The sequence below is a fragment of the Polyodon spathula genome, unplaced genomic scaffold (assembly GCF_017654505.1).
Source record: "Polyodon spathula isolate WHYD16114869_AA unplaced genomic scaffold, ASM1765450v1 scaffolds_3822, whole genome shotgun sequence".
In the NCBI taxonomy this organism is placed as follows: Eukaryota; Metazoa; Chordata; class Actinopteri; order Acipenseriformes; family Polyodontidae; genus Polyodon; species Polyodon spathula.
In genome coordinates this window covers 17,812-30,971 of record NW_024475280.1, presented here as the reverse complement: position 1 = coordinate 30,971, position 13,160 = coordinate 17,812, and the positions used below count along the sequence as shown (strand labels likewise).

Below are 13,160 nucleotides of genomic sequence, written 5' to 3'. Positions count from 1 at the left end.
CTCTCCACGAAAATCTTTAGTAAAAGGCGAAAGGTTTATTCGAGCTGTAGAGAAGCCGGAGCGGGCCTTTGCTGGTGGCCGAGCCCTTCCGGCCGCCCCAAAGGCCCAAAGGCACTCCCCTCTGCCAAGCGGCAGCGAGGCCACGCACGCAAAACAAAAACAGGGAACTCCTCCCAAAACGCATCTGCCGTTCCGCCCCAGCGAAAGGGCGCGTTGCTGCTGCTGCTGCTGCTGGCCTGCTGCGCCTTCGTGCGTGCGTTAGTGGCAACTGAAATGAAATAAAAAAAAAAACAAAAAAAAAAAAAAAAAAAAAAAAAAAAAGAACGAAAAGCGGAAAGACGGCTGCCCCAGGAAAGGGAGGTCCCTAGTTGGGGAGGGGAGCCGCGGCAGGGTGGGGCTCCTACTCTACCCTCCCAATCTTCGTCCCTCCACCCCTCCCCCCCTCTCCCTCTCCGGGGCTTCTCTTCTCGGCTCTCTCTCCTCTCTTTCTCTCTCTCTCTCTGACACGCTCTATCGCTCTCTCTCTCTCTGCTCTCTCTCTCTCTCCCCTCTCTCTCTCTCTCCCCTCTCCTCTCTCTCTTGACCGAGAGAGAAAATGGAAAGACTCCTTTCCCGTGGCAAAGGGCCTCCCATGAACGTTGCGTGGGCCCAGGCTACGCACCTATCACCTGCCTCCGTTCTCCCGCTTCCAAAAATCCATTTAATATAGACGGTCCCCCTTTGGGGGACGTTTCAGATATTAAACTGATAAGAACAGAATTTTTTTTTTTTTTTTTTTTTTTTTTATTAATTTAATTAAAAGTTTTCAAAAAAACACAAACAATAAATACAAACTGTAAACCACAAATCCTTATCCATTACAAAAACTAAATAATACTTCACAAAAAAAACAATTCGTTTATACATTTCAAAAACACAAACTTATTATCATTACAAAACTAAAACATACAATCAAAATCTGTCTAATACATATAAAACAATAACTAAGAAACTAAACATATAATCTAACAGCACAAGAAAAAAAAAAAAAAAAACCCTTTCAATTTACATATATGCAAATATTCAAAAAAAATACTAATACTCCTCTAAACACAATCCCACTCACCCACCCATCTCTAATTCTAAATACACCGTTTACATAACCCCTCCACCTCTAAATACACCTCCTAAGAAAACCAAGAACATTATTTTTTCCTAGCGTTCCCCCTCTTTAACGCCTCAAAAAAAACTTTCCGCCTCTCTTCCTCATAACGGTTCCACTCCGCCTCTGTTATTCTTCCCTTCTTCATCCTCTCCTTCCACTCCAGAAGTTCGGCGAACTCCTTGCCACAAAAAGTCCTCATTATGGCCTCCTCCTTTTGTCGGTACTCCGCCTCACTCACTTTATTTTTCTTCACTTCCTCCTTCTCCATTCTCTCACCCCAACTTGGGCTCTCTGTTTCCCCTTTCTCTTTTTCCTCCACACTCTCACTCCGACTCGAACCAGCTGTTCCTCTTACCCCTCTTGACTCTGCTTCACTTCCCAGGTCCTCTGTTACGCTTTCCTCTCCTCCACTCCTGCTTCTCGATTGGCCCTCCCTGACCCACTCCTCATTCCCGTCTCTCTCCTTCCTCTTCCTCTGCACCTCTCCTCCCTCTTCCTCCATTGGAACAGGAATGGACTCATCAGTGGACACCTGAAGGCCTCCCTCCTCCTTTTTTCCCAGGACTCCTCCCCTTTCTTTTGTCTGTTCCGGCTTTGATTTTCCCGCCATTTCGCCTCCTTCTGTCTGAGCTCCACCCCCAACACTCTTTTGTGTTCCAGACTCAAAAGTTTTAGCTTTCTGTCTGTCAGGCTCTCCACTCTTCTTAGCTCCAGGTTGTTGCTTCTCCTCCTTCTCCTTCTGTTTTGTCTCTTGGCTCTGCTTTTTCTCTTTCCCTCCTCCTGCTGCTGCTTCAGCATAGCTCCTTGACCTCTTTTCGCAGTCTTTATACAGGTGATCCATTGCCCCACAAAGATTGCATTTTTTCTTTTCTCCACAGTCTCTACTGATGTGCCCCACCTTGTTACAGTTCCTGCAAACAGTCTCTGTGCACTCTGCAGCATAGTGGTCTGCTGCAGAGCACTTGTAACAAACATCAGGCTGTCCTGCGTACCTGATAATCCCTCTATTCGGCCCGATGTAGAACACAGGTTTCAGGCCTACATGGGTTCCGCTCCTCTGCTCCATCTTGAACCTCCCATAGAACTTCCTCCAGTTAGTCCAAATGCCTGCAGAATCCATTATTTTAACTAGCCCATGCTTCACTACAAAAAACCTTTCAATAAAGCTCTGGATCTCCTCTTCTGGCACTTGGGCACTATTCATGCGAACATGAAAGGTTTTCCAGTCCAGAGTAAAAATCGGTTCAAAAAAGAACTCACTCGCTGTTTCCATAGGGCTTTGCTCAAACACTCCCTTCTTCTCCCAGCAGATGTCCTCGTTCATCAAGGTGAGATCAAAAAGTCCTCTCTTCCCATAATCCTGCAGGCACAGGATCTCTTCCAACTTTAACTGCAACAATCCAAAGACGATTTCGTCGACGAATCTTTTTCGGTCCCATTTCTGCTGCTCAGCATCCTTCACCTGGAACCGGATAGTATTCTTGCTACTGCTGTATTGCATAGCTCCACTTACTACCCAATCGCCTTCTCTTCCTTCAGCAACCAATAAGCTGCGGACAAGCCACACACCCAATTGGTCAGAGCCAAGAGGCCGAGAAGCGATGCCCACAATGTTTTTGGCCAAACGCCCCGGGCGCGGCCGCCCGCCGCAGCAGTCGTGGTACTTGCTTCTCGGGCGGGCGGAGGGAGGAAGGAAGGAAGGAAGGAAGGAAGGAAAGGTGCCGGGCTCCAACGGGGGCGACCGCCCTTTCTGTGCTCGTTCTGCTTTTAAACTCCAGGTGGAGCCCCTCCCTGAGGGGAAGGGCTGTCCAAAAATTGGATCGAACTCGTAAATGCTCCTCTCCACGGAAATCTTTAGTAAAAGGCGAAAGGTTCATTCGAGCTGTAGAGAAGCCGGAGCGTGCCTTTGCTGGTGGCCGAGCCCTTCCGGCCGGCCCAAAGGCCCAAAGGCCCAAAGGCCCTCCCCTCTGCCAAGCGGCAGCGAGGCCACGCACGCAAAACAAAAACAGGGAACTCCTCCCAAAACGCATCTGCCGTTCCGCCCCGGCGAAAGGGCGCTTTGCTGCTGCTGCTGCTGCTGCTGCTGTCGACGACGACGATGTGACCGGCCGACGCACGCCAAGCGGACGGGCTTCTACTTTATTGAAATATGAAAAAAAAAAAAAAAAAAAAAAAAAAAAAAAAAAAAAAAGAACGAAAAGAGCGGGAAAACGGCGCGTCCCAGGAAAAAGGGAGGGAGGGTGGGGCTCTCTCGCTCTCTCGCTCTCTCCTCTCTCCGTCACTCAATCGCTCAAACGCTCTCCTCTCTCGTCGAGAAGAGAGGATCCTCTTTAGCCTCTCAGTCGCTCTCTCGAGCGCTCTCTCTCCACTCTTCCTCGCTCTCTCTCTCTCTCTCTCTCTCTCTTTTGACCTTTCTGAGAAATGGGCACCGTTCCCGGAGGTACTGCAATACCGGGTCGATGCGTGGAGTGGACGGAGCAAGCCCCGCTTCCATCTCTCCAAAACTCAATTTAATATATACAGTCCCCCTATGGTGGACGTATCAGATATTAAACTGATAATAACAGATTTTTTTTTTTTTTTTTATTAATACTTTTATCTTACTCAAACAGATTTTTTTTTTTACTTTACCATAAATACTCAAACCTGTCACACAATGACTTTTGTTAGTCCTGCAGTACGTACCTCGTGCTGTTAGGGAATTGGGCAGACCTTACCCATCTCCAAATATTTTCACAAAAATCCATCCCCATATATGTGACGGTCCATTTTAATTACATCTTTTATCTTCCAACGTATCAGATATTAAACTTATGTCGGAACAGATTTATTTTTTTTTTTTATAATAAATTTATTTAGTCTTATCAAAGAACAAACACAATAAACAAACAACAGAAAAACACAATTCAAGACTAATACATACAAATTTTGGCAGCTTTATCACCTCCTCCCCATACAAGATAACCTTCCCATTCAAAATTATATCACAAAACAAACTAATAAGATTGCTACATTTTCCCCAAAATACCTTTGCAAAAGTGCAGTCCCAGAACACATGTAAGACTGTTTCCTCCTTTTTGCACCTTGGACACTCTGCGTTTACCGCACATTGATGCCTATACAGTCTTTCCTTTACTGGCAATCTATCTAGAGCACACAGCCACCCCAAATCTTTGCACTCATTTCCTAACCATTTTGGCTGTATGCCTTCCCAATTTACTAATTTAAGATTGTGTTCATATCTTCCTTCCCATCTCTCTCTTATCTTTTCATACCTCCGAAGATGGATGAGGCCTCACTCCCCCAGCTCTTCTTCTTTGTCCCAGAATCCTCTTTCGAAGACTGATCCGCCCTTTTCCTTTGTCTGGCCTTGCAGCAGCGTTTGGGACCGTGCCGTTCCAGCCTATTATCCTGCTTGGAACCTCCCCCAACCATTTCGGAACAAATTACCTTCACTTTTCTTCTGTTCCTTTACTCTCTTTTTTGCATTTCTGATTTTGGAAAAAGCAATTCAATTTTGCTGACATTCCCGGTCTTTTTTGCCTTCTCTTTGTTCTCCTTCCCATCCTCCAGCAGCCTGAGCGTAAGTTTTGGCTCTGACTCCCAAAGGACAGTCTCTATACAAATGACCAGTCTTTAAACACAGGTTACATCTCCCAGCCCACTTCTTACAGTCTTTAGCCACATGATCTTCCCCTTTGCACTAGAGAGCAGTAAACCCCACTGCACTCTGCTGCCACTGATGCTCACTGCTCGTGCATTTCTACAAACAAAACTTTGGCTGGCCTGCGTAAGTCACAGTCCCCGAATAAGGACCGATTCTCAGCCCAGGCAATCTATGGCACAAAATACCTTTTGGCGACGGCTGCAGACGAATCCAGTAACGCCAGACTCCTCTCCAGATGCCATCTGTGTCCAGGATCTTTTCAGGTTTCTCCTTCCTCAAAGCAAACCTTGTCTTTAAACGAGTTGTGATGTCCTCCTCTGGTACAAAGGGAGTAGACATCCTTACATAAGCCGGTCTCCATTGCAGGTGAAAGAGGGGTTCCAGCATGAAACTGCAAGCTGGTTCAAGGCCCTCTTTCTCTTTAAAAATCAAAACTATGTCCACGCACAACTGCTCCGACATCAAGGCCACGTCAAAAATGCCCTTTTCTTCAAAATCCGTCAGGCAGAAGATATCCTTGACCTCCAACTCGAAGAGCCCGAACAGCACCTGCCTCACGAAACTTTTCCTCTCCCATTTCTTCTCCTTGTTCTTCAAAACAAACCGTAGGGTATTTTTCCCATTCAGATTCTCGAAACCTGGCATTCGTAGCAAAAACAATGATAAGCCGGCTCCTGGTCGCCTTCCCAACAGGCACTTGAGCAGAGTCTCAAGAGGCCGAGAAGTTTCTCGGCTGCAACGGGTGTTTACCAAAACCAGGGTGCGGGCACACCGCCCGGGCTCGCCCGCCCGCCGCAGGTCGTCAGCAGGGAAAAAAGAGCCGAATCAGAGCACCGCCCGGCCTCCTTGGCCCAGGAGAAGGAAGGAAGGAAGGAAGGAAGGACAGGGAAGGAAGGAATCGAGGCCTCCAGTTTTTTAGCAGGTTCTTATCTCCCTTTCTTTGCTCGTTCTGCTTTAAAACTCCAGGTGTAGCCTCTCCCTGATGGGAAGGGCTGTCCAAAAATTGGATGTACAACTCGTAAATGCTCCTCTCCACGGAAAACTTTAGTAAAAGGCGAAAGATAAAATTCAAGCTGTAGAGAAGCCAGAGCGTGCCTTTGCTCAGCGGCCGAGCCCTTCCGGCCGGCCCAAAGGCCAAAAGGCCCAAAGGTTATCCCTCCCCTCTGCCAAGCGGCAGCGAGGCCACGCACGTTATTTAACTTCTGGTCTATCCTTGTTCAACAATTCCTCTGCTTTTGTGTGATCTATTTCCCTTTTGTTAAAAAGTTCCTGCTGCTGCTGCTGCTGCTTGCTGCTGCTACACTGGCCTCTCTTGCGTGGGTTAGGCCTGTCCCTGATAGCTGTGACCAGAACGCACACATTTCCTATGAAAAAACTAAAACAAAAAAAAAAAAACAAAAAACAAAACACGTTGCTTTTTTCTCGCCCTTTTTGCCGCTCGCGAAATCCCTCCTGTCCCCTCTCACCCCCTTCGCCTCCTCCTGCCCTCACACCCACCACACCAACGGGCGCGAGCATCCCGACCTAACCGCTTTCTCTCTCGTCTCCTCTCTCACTCTCTATCTCTCTCTCTCTCTGTCCTTTCTCTCTATCTCTCTCTCTCTCTATCTTTTTCCTTTTACTGTATATTTGGCAAAACTATCGGAGGTACTGCAATACCGGGTCGATCCGTGGAGTGGACGGAGCAAGCCCCGCTTCCATCTCCATGCTTCCAAAAATCTTAATTTAATATAGACGGTCACCCTATGGGGGCCGTATCAGATATTAAACTGATAAGACCCCAGAATCTTTTTTTTTTTTTTTTTTTTTAATAAATTTATTAAATCTTTTCAAAAAAAACACAAACAATAAATACAAACTGTAAACCACAAATCCTTATCCATTACAAAAACTAAATAATACTTCACAAAAAAAACAATTCGTTTATACATTTCAAAAACACAAACTTATTATCATTACAAAACCAAAACATACAATCAAAATCTGTCTAATACATATAAAACAATAACTAAGAAACTAAACATATAATCTAACAGCACAAGAAAATCCCCACCCATTACAACTGTACGATTGGTGCATAGAATATCAGGTAAATGCTTAAATGTGTCCAACCTTGTCCCTTTTAATGTAGGTGCGTACATATTCACCAGGTGGAGCTTTCTATCATTGAGCCTACCATCTGTATACATTAACCTGCCTGGTATGATCACTCTTGTTTCCTCAATGACAAACCTAGTATTTTTATAATATTCCACCCCATCTGAATGTACATTACCAATGCTCCATACTGAAGCACCATCCTTCCAGTCCTTACTAAAGCGTTCAATGTCCTCTGAATTCTTCAGGTGGCATTCCTGCAAAAAACAGACTTGAAAGTCCAAAGACCTGAGAGAAAAGAACAAGGAAGCCCTCTTACCAACATCTCTCATGCCCCTAGTGTTGTCTGAAAACTCGTTGAAACATTTACATTTTTTTTTTTTATTCCATCTTCTTTACCACCCTTCTGGAACATTGTCGTTTTCTTCATGTTGTCCAACATTGAGGCTCTCAAGTAATTCCCCTGGGAATTCTCTTTTTCCTCCACACTCTCCACTTCCGACTCGAACCAACGGGGAGCTCTCTATGGAAGACGGCTCGACACTTGAGACTTCTTCCTCTCCCACCTCCTCATTTTCCAAACACTCGTAGCTGTTGGATGTCTCAATTACGCAGACTTTGTTGTCACCTTCCAAACCCTCCTGGTTTAATTTCCTCTTTGTCGTTCTTTTTCCTCCCACCAATTCCCAACCCATCTCGTCACTTTCTTCTGTGTCTCCCCATTGTTTTGTGCCCCCAACAGGTGTATCTGAAATCACCGTACCTTGAGATGATTCGTCGGTCGCCATAGCTTCAGGTAAGTTCTCAACACTAGTAACTGACTTCTTTTTTTCCCTTTTTTCTTTTCCAGACACTCCTGCCACAGGGTCCTCAACAGCGGGAGGCTCCAACCCAACAGCCAGAGGCTCCTCCATCGCAGCCGCCGTTGTAGTCACTGGAAGATTCTCCTGCACAGCGCCTTCAGAAACAGCGCCCCCATCAGCACAGGTAGGTGCAATTTCTTCTAGAACCTCCTCAACGTCACGAAATGACTCAGCGTAAGTCTTGTGTCGGTAAGGGCAGTCCTTGAACATGTGCTCAGTGGAATCACACAGGTTGCAGGATCTGGGTTTTTTACATTCCTTTGCCTCATGTCCCGTCTCTAGACAATTTCTGCAGAAGATATTAGGGCACATTACTGCAATATGTCCCTGCTCTCCACATTTTCGACAAGTTTTGGGTTGTCCATAGTAATACAGATATCCCTTAACACGGCCCGATGTAAAAGGATGCTGGGGGACATTCAAACCCTCCTATTTTCCTCTTAAAACGGACAGTGTATTTTCTATTCCCGTTCCACATACCATCATAGTCCATCTCTCTTACTCCAGCACCTAAAACATCGCAGTATTTAGTCAGAAATCGCCGAATGTCCTGCTCTTTAGTATAAGGGTTCTGCATGCACACTGTCACGGTTCTCACCCGGCTTGCAAACAGTGGCTCCACTCTGAAGTTTGAAATCGGAGAGATGTCCTTTGATTCCAGGCACTTGGTCCATGCTTCCTCGCATAAGTAGTCCCCCGCGAAAGTCACTTCATAGGTACTCCTTAGTGGAAAGTCCCGGTAGCAATAGATCTGCGCCGCTGTAACTCCCAGGAATTCAAAAATGATGTCCTTGGCAAAGCTCCTTCTTGTCATGGTGAACTGAACTCCATCCTTTTCTCTTCCAATGAAACGTATTGTATTCAGAAGTCGCGCCGAGGGGGCCGACATGTAGCTCCACTTACTACCCAATCGCCTTCTCTTCCTTCAGCAACCAATAAGCTGCGGACAAGCCACACACCCAATTGGTCAGAGCCAAGAGGCCGAGAAGCGATGCCAACAATGGTTTTGGCCAAACGCCCCGGGCGCGGCCGCCCGCCGCAGCAGTCGTGGTACTTGCTTCTCGGGCGCCCCTCGAGGGAAGGAAGGAAGGAAGGAAGGAAGGAAGGAAGGAAGGAAGGAAGGAAGGAAGGAAGGAAGGAAGGAAGGAAGGAAGGAAGGAAAGGTGCCGGGCTCCAACGGGGGCGACCGCCCTTTCTGTGCTCGTTCTGCTTTTAAACTCCAGGTGGAGCCCCTCCCTGAGGGGAAGGGCTGTCCAAAAATTGGATCGAACTCGTAAATGCTCCTCTCCACGGAAATCTTTAGTAAAAGGCGAAAGGTTCATTCGAGCTGTAGAGAAGCCGGAGCGTGCCTTTGCTGGTGGCCGAGCCCTTCCGGCCGGCCCAAAGGCACTCCCCTCTGCCAAGCGGCAGCGAGGCCACGCACGCAAAACAAAAACAGGGAACTCCTTCCAAAACGCATCTGCCGTTCCGCCCCGGCGAAAGGGCGCTTTGCTGCTGCTGCTGCTGCTGCTACACTGGCCTGCTGCGTGTGTTAGGCCTGCCTGAATATGAAATATGAAAAAAAAAAAAAAAAAAAAAAAAAAAAAAAAAAAAAGAACGAAAAGAGCGGGAAAACGGCGCGTCCCAGGAAAGGGGAGGGTGGGGAGGGAGTTGGGGAGGGAAGAGATGAGAGAGAGCGTGCGAGGGATGGCGAGACGAGGTAGAGAAAACTGAAATGCCTCTTTACCCGGTGCGAAGGGCCTCGATCTCATGCCTTATGGCCCTCCCTCCCATCCCCCTATCTCTCTCTATCTCTCTCTCTCTCTCTCTCTCTCTCTCTCTCTCTCTCTCTCTCGCTCTCTCTCTCTCTCTCTCTCTCTCTCTCTCTCTCTCTCTCTCCTCTCTCGCCCTCTCTCTCTCTCTCTCGCTCTCTCTGTTTGACCTTTCTGAGAAATGGGCACCGTTCCCGGAGGTACTGCAATACCGGGTCGATGCGTGGAGTGGACGGAGCAAGCCCCGCTTCCATAATCCATTTAATATAGACGGTCCCCCTATGGGGGACGTATCAGATATTAAACTGATAAGGAAGGCGAAATCCATTTATATCGACGGAGGTTGCCCCTACCTAAATTAGTATTTAACGGTAAAAACAGATTTTTTTTTTTTTATTCAATAAATCACAAAAATAATTCATTTAAACAACACAAAACAATTACTGAAAATACTCAAAAACAAACACAAACATTTCCCCAAAAAAACTTTTCAAAATTATAAGTCCACAAAAATTCCTCAAAAAATCCCCAAAAAATACATCTTCTTTTATTCTTTTTCCAAAAAAAATTCTAATTCCACAAAAACCCAAAAACCCCAAAAACTAAACTACTCTTTTACTTCCTTTACATCTTAAGTTCAAAAAAAACCCCAAACCCCAAAAAACTAAACTAAACTTCCTTTACATTCTCTTGTGCTTCTTTAACAACTCCTCCGCTCTCCGCCGTGCTTCAATCACAAGTTTGTGCCTCTCTTCCTCATATCTCTTCCACTCTGCTTCTGTTATCCTACCCTTCCTCATCCTCTCCTTCCAGGCCATGAGTTCTTCATACTCTTTAGCACATACAGCCTTCATTACATTCTCCTCCGATGTTTCTAAAGCACTTCCTTCACCTCTCTTTTGAACAATTTTATCCTTTTTCTTCTCCTCCTCTTTCTTCTTCTCCTCTTCCTCCTCTTCCTCCTCTTCCATTGCTTCACCCCAACTCTGACCCGTTGTCACACCCTCCTTTCCTCCTCTTATCTTTCTTGATGGATCCTCGCTAGTCCTCACCTCCTTTCCTTCTCTCTCCTTTCTCTTCCTCTGCACCTCTCCCTCCTCCATCGGAACAGAAGCGGAGCGCTCCTCTAAGGTCCCCTGCTGGTCTCTTGTTGCACCGCAGCCACCTCTCTCTTCTCCCTCCTCCCCCGAAACTCCACCCTTTTCCTTTGTTTGCTCCTGTTTTAGTTTTCCCGCCATTCCACCTTCTCCTCTGGGGACTCCTCCCCCAACACTCACTCCTTTGCCTTTCTGAATTTCTTTTTCCTCTGGCACTGTCCCAGTCTTTGTTTTCTTTTCAGGCTGTTCCTTTGTTTTCTCTTCTTCTTTTTTCTTCTTCTCCCCACCCTTAGCTGCTTGGGCATAGCTCTTTGCACTCTTTGGGCAGTCTCTGTACATATGCTCTGTAGAACCACAGAGATTACAAATCCATCCCCTAGGGCAGTCTCTGGAAACATGACCTGTCCCTTGGCAGTTTTTACATAACACTTCCCCACATTCAGCAGCAAAGTGTCCTTCTCTGTTACATTTGTAACACACTTTAGGTTGTCCCCTGTAATACAATGTTCCTCTCACTGCTCCTATTGTCAAATGAGGTCGGATATGAATCACCCTCCCTTCCCTCACATGCAGCTTAGCAGTATATTTCCAGACACCATTCCACACATTTTCAGAATCCATTACCTTCACTGGAAACTCACTCTTCAGCTCACAGTTCCTTTTCAAAACCGTTGTAATGTCCTCTTCTGGCACGAATGGACTGGACATAGTCACATAAACCATTTTCCACTCCCTCAGAAACCATGGTTCCATGACAAACACACTAGCCGGCAGCACCTCTTTATTCTCTTCATACCTCTTTAGCATTTCCCAGCAGGCCTCCTCCGCTTTCATAGTCACGTCGAATCGACCTTTGGCAATATAATCCTTCACGCAAAGAATATCCTCTGCTTCCAATCCAAAAAACCCGAACAAAACTTCCAGCACAAACTTCCGCCTCCCCCACAATCCAGTCAGTTGTTTCAACTGGAAATAGAGAGTATTCCGTCCTTCAGCTCCTTCTTCCATTTTTGCTCAAAAAACTCTTTCCAGCTTACGCCTTCAAAGTCTTACTTTCGCCTTCTTAACCCTCACTTGACCGGAGCCAAGAGGCCGAGAAGCGATGCCCACAATGGTTTTGGCCAAACGCCCCGGGCGCGGCCGCCCGCCGCAGCAGTCGTGGTACTTGCTTCTCGGGCGGGCGGAGGGAGGAAGGAAAGGAAGGAAGGAAGGAAGGAAGGAAGGAAGGAAGGAAGGAAGGAAGGAAGGAAAGGTGCCGGGCTCCAACGGGGGCGACCGCCCTTTCTGTGCTCGTTCTGCTTTTAAACTCCAGGTGGAGCCCCTCCCTGAGGGGAAGGGCTGTCCAAAAATTGGATCGAACTCGTAAATGCTCCTCTCCACGGAAATCTTTAGTAAAAGGCGAAAGGTTCATTCGAGCTGTAGAGAAGCCGGAGCGTGCCTTTGCTGGTGGCCGAGCCCTTCCGGCCGGCCCAAAGGCACTCCCCTCTACCAAGCGGCAGCAAGGCCACGCAAAACAAAAAAAGGGAACTCCTCCCAAAACGCATCTGCCGTTCCGCCCCGGCGAAAGGGCGCTTTGCTGCTGCTGCTGCTGGCTACACGACCTGGGACGCTGCTGCGTTAGGCCTGGCCTGAATATGAAATATGAAAAAAAAAAAAAAAAAAAAAAAAAAAAAAAAAAGAGTGCGGGAAAACGCGCGTCCCAGAAGGGAGTTTGAGGGTGGGTTAGTGGGCTGGCTCTCATCTCTCTCTCCTCTCCTCGTCTCGACCTCCTCCCTCCTTCCGTGGCGCTCTCTCTCTCTCTCTCTCTCTCTCTCTCCTCTCTCTCTCTCTCTCTCTCTCTCTCTCTCTCTCTCTCTCTCTCTCTCTCTCTCTCTCTCTCTCTCTCTCTCTCTCGCTCTCTCTCTCTCTCTCTCTCTCTCTCTTTTGACCTTTCTGAGAAATGGGCACCGTTCCCGGAGGTACTGCAATACCGGGTCGATGCGTGGAGTGGACGGAGCAAGCCCCGCTTCCATCTCCCGCTTCCAAAAATCCATTTAATATAGACGGTCCCCCTATGGGGGACGTATCAGATATTAAACTGATAAGAACAGATACTACACTTGATCTTAGCCAAGAGGCCGAGAAGCGATGCCCACAATGGTTTTGGCCAAACGCCCCGGGCGCGGCCGCCTCGCCGCAGCAGTCGTGGTACTTGCTTCAACGGGCGGGCAAAGGGTGGGAAGGAAGGAGGGAGGGAAGGAAGGAAGGAAGGAAAGGTGCCGGGCTCCAACGGGGGCGACCGCCCTTTCTGTGCTCGTTCTGCTTTTAAACTCCAGGTGGAGCCCCTCCCTGAGGGGAAGGGCTGTCCAAAAATTGGATCGAACTCGTAAATGCTCCTCTCCACGGAAATCTTTAGTAAAAGGCGAAACATTTCATTCGAGCTGTAGAGAAGCCGGAGCGTGCCTTTGCTGGTGGCCGAGCCCTTCCGGCCGGCCCAAAGGCCCAAAGGCCCTCCCCTCTGCCAAGCGGCAGCGAGGCCACGCACGCAAAACAAAAACAGGG

General features: G+C 47.6%; 8 non-coding genes and 3 pseudogenes across 8 annotated transcripts; all 11 read right to left on the bottom strand.

Moving 5' to 3' along the window:
• LOC121312349 lies at positions 1 to 64 on the bottom strand (annotated as a pseudogene; the record flags this gene model as incomplete).
• A 527-nt stretch (positions 65 to 591) lies between these two features.
• On the bottom strand, positions 592 to 806 carry LOC121312334 (annotated as a pseudogene).
• A 2,122-nt stretch (positions 807 to 2,928) lies between these two features.
• Positions 2,929 to 3,046, bottom strand: LOC121312343. Its single transcript, XR_005949784.1, has one exon. It is a non-coding gene; the product is annotated as a U5 spliceosomal RNA (small nuclear RNA).
• Positions 3,047 to 3,562: 516 nt separating this feature from the next.
• LOC121312329 lies at positions 3,563 to 3,760 on the bottom strand. The gene has a single exon (XR_005949773.1). It is a non-coding gene; the product is annotated as a U2 spliceosomal RNA (small nuclear RNA).
• A 2,025-nt stretch (positions 3,761 to 5,785) lies between these two features.
• Positions 5,786 to 5,904, bottom strand: LOC121312346. The gene has a single exon (XR_005949787.1). It is a non-coding gene; the product is annotated as a U5 spliceosomal RNA (small nuclear RNA).
• A 531-nt stretch (positions 5,905 to 6,435) lies between these two features.
• LOC121312332 lies at positions 6,436 to 6,631 on the bottom strand. Its single transcript, XR_005949775.1, has one exon. It is a non-coding gene; the product is annotated as a U2 spliceosomal RNA (small nuclear RNA).
• Positions 6,632 to 9,000: 2,369 nt separating this feature from the next.
• Positions 9,001 to 9,118, bottom strand: LOC121312342. The gene has a single exon (XR_005949783.1). It is a non-coding gene; the product is annotated as a U5 spliceosomal RNA (small nuclear RNA).
• Positions 9,119 to 9,700: 582 nt separating this feature from the next.
• Positions 9,701 to 9,854, bottom strand: LOC121312331 (annotated as a pseudogene).
• A 2,083-nt stretch (positions 9,855 to 11,937) lies between these two features.
• LOC121312341 lies at positions 11,938 to 12,055 on the bottom strand. Its single transcript, XR_005949782.1, has one exon. It is a non-coding gene; the product is annotated as a U5 spliceosomal RNA (small nuclear RNA).
• A 500-nt stretch (positions 12,056 to 12,555) lies between these two features.
• On the bottom strand, positions 12,556 to 12,748 carry LOC121312325. Its single transcript, XR_005949770.1, has one exon. It is a non-coding gene; the product is annotated as a U2 spliceosomal RNA (small nuclear RNA).
• A 192-nt stretch (positions 12,749 to 12,940) lies between these two features.
• On the bottom strand, positions 12,941 to 13,059 carry LOC121312344. Its single transcript, XR_005949785.1, has one exon. It is a non-coding gene; the product is annotated as a U5 spliceosomal RNA (small nuclear RNA).
• Positions 13,060 to 13,160: the final 101 nt, after the last annotated feature.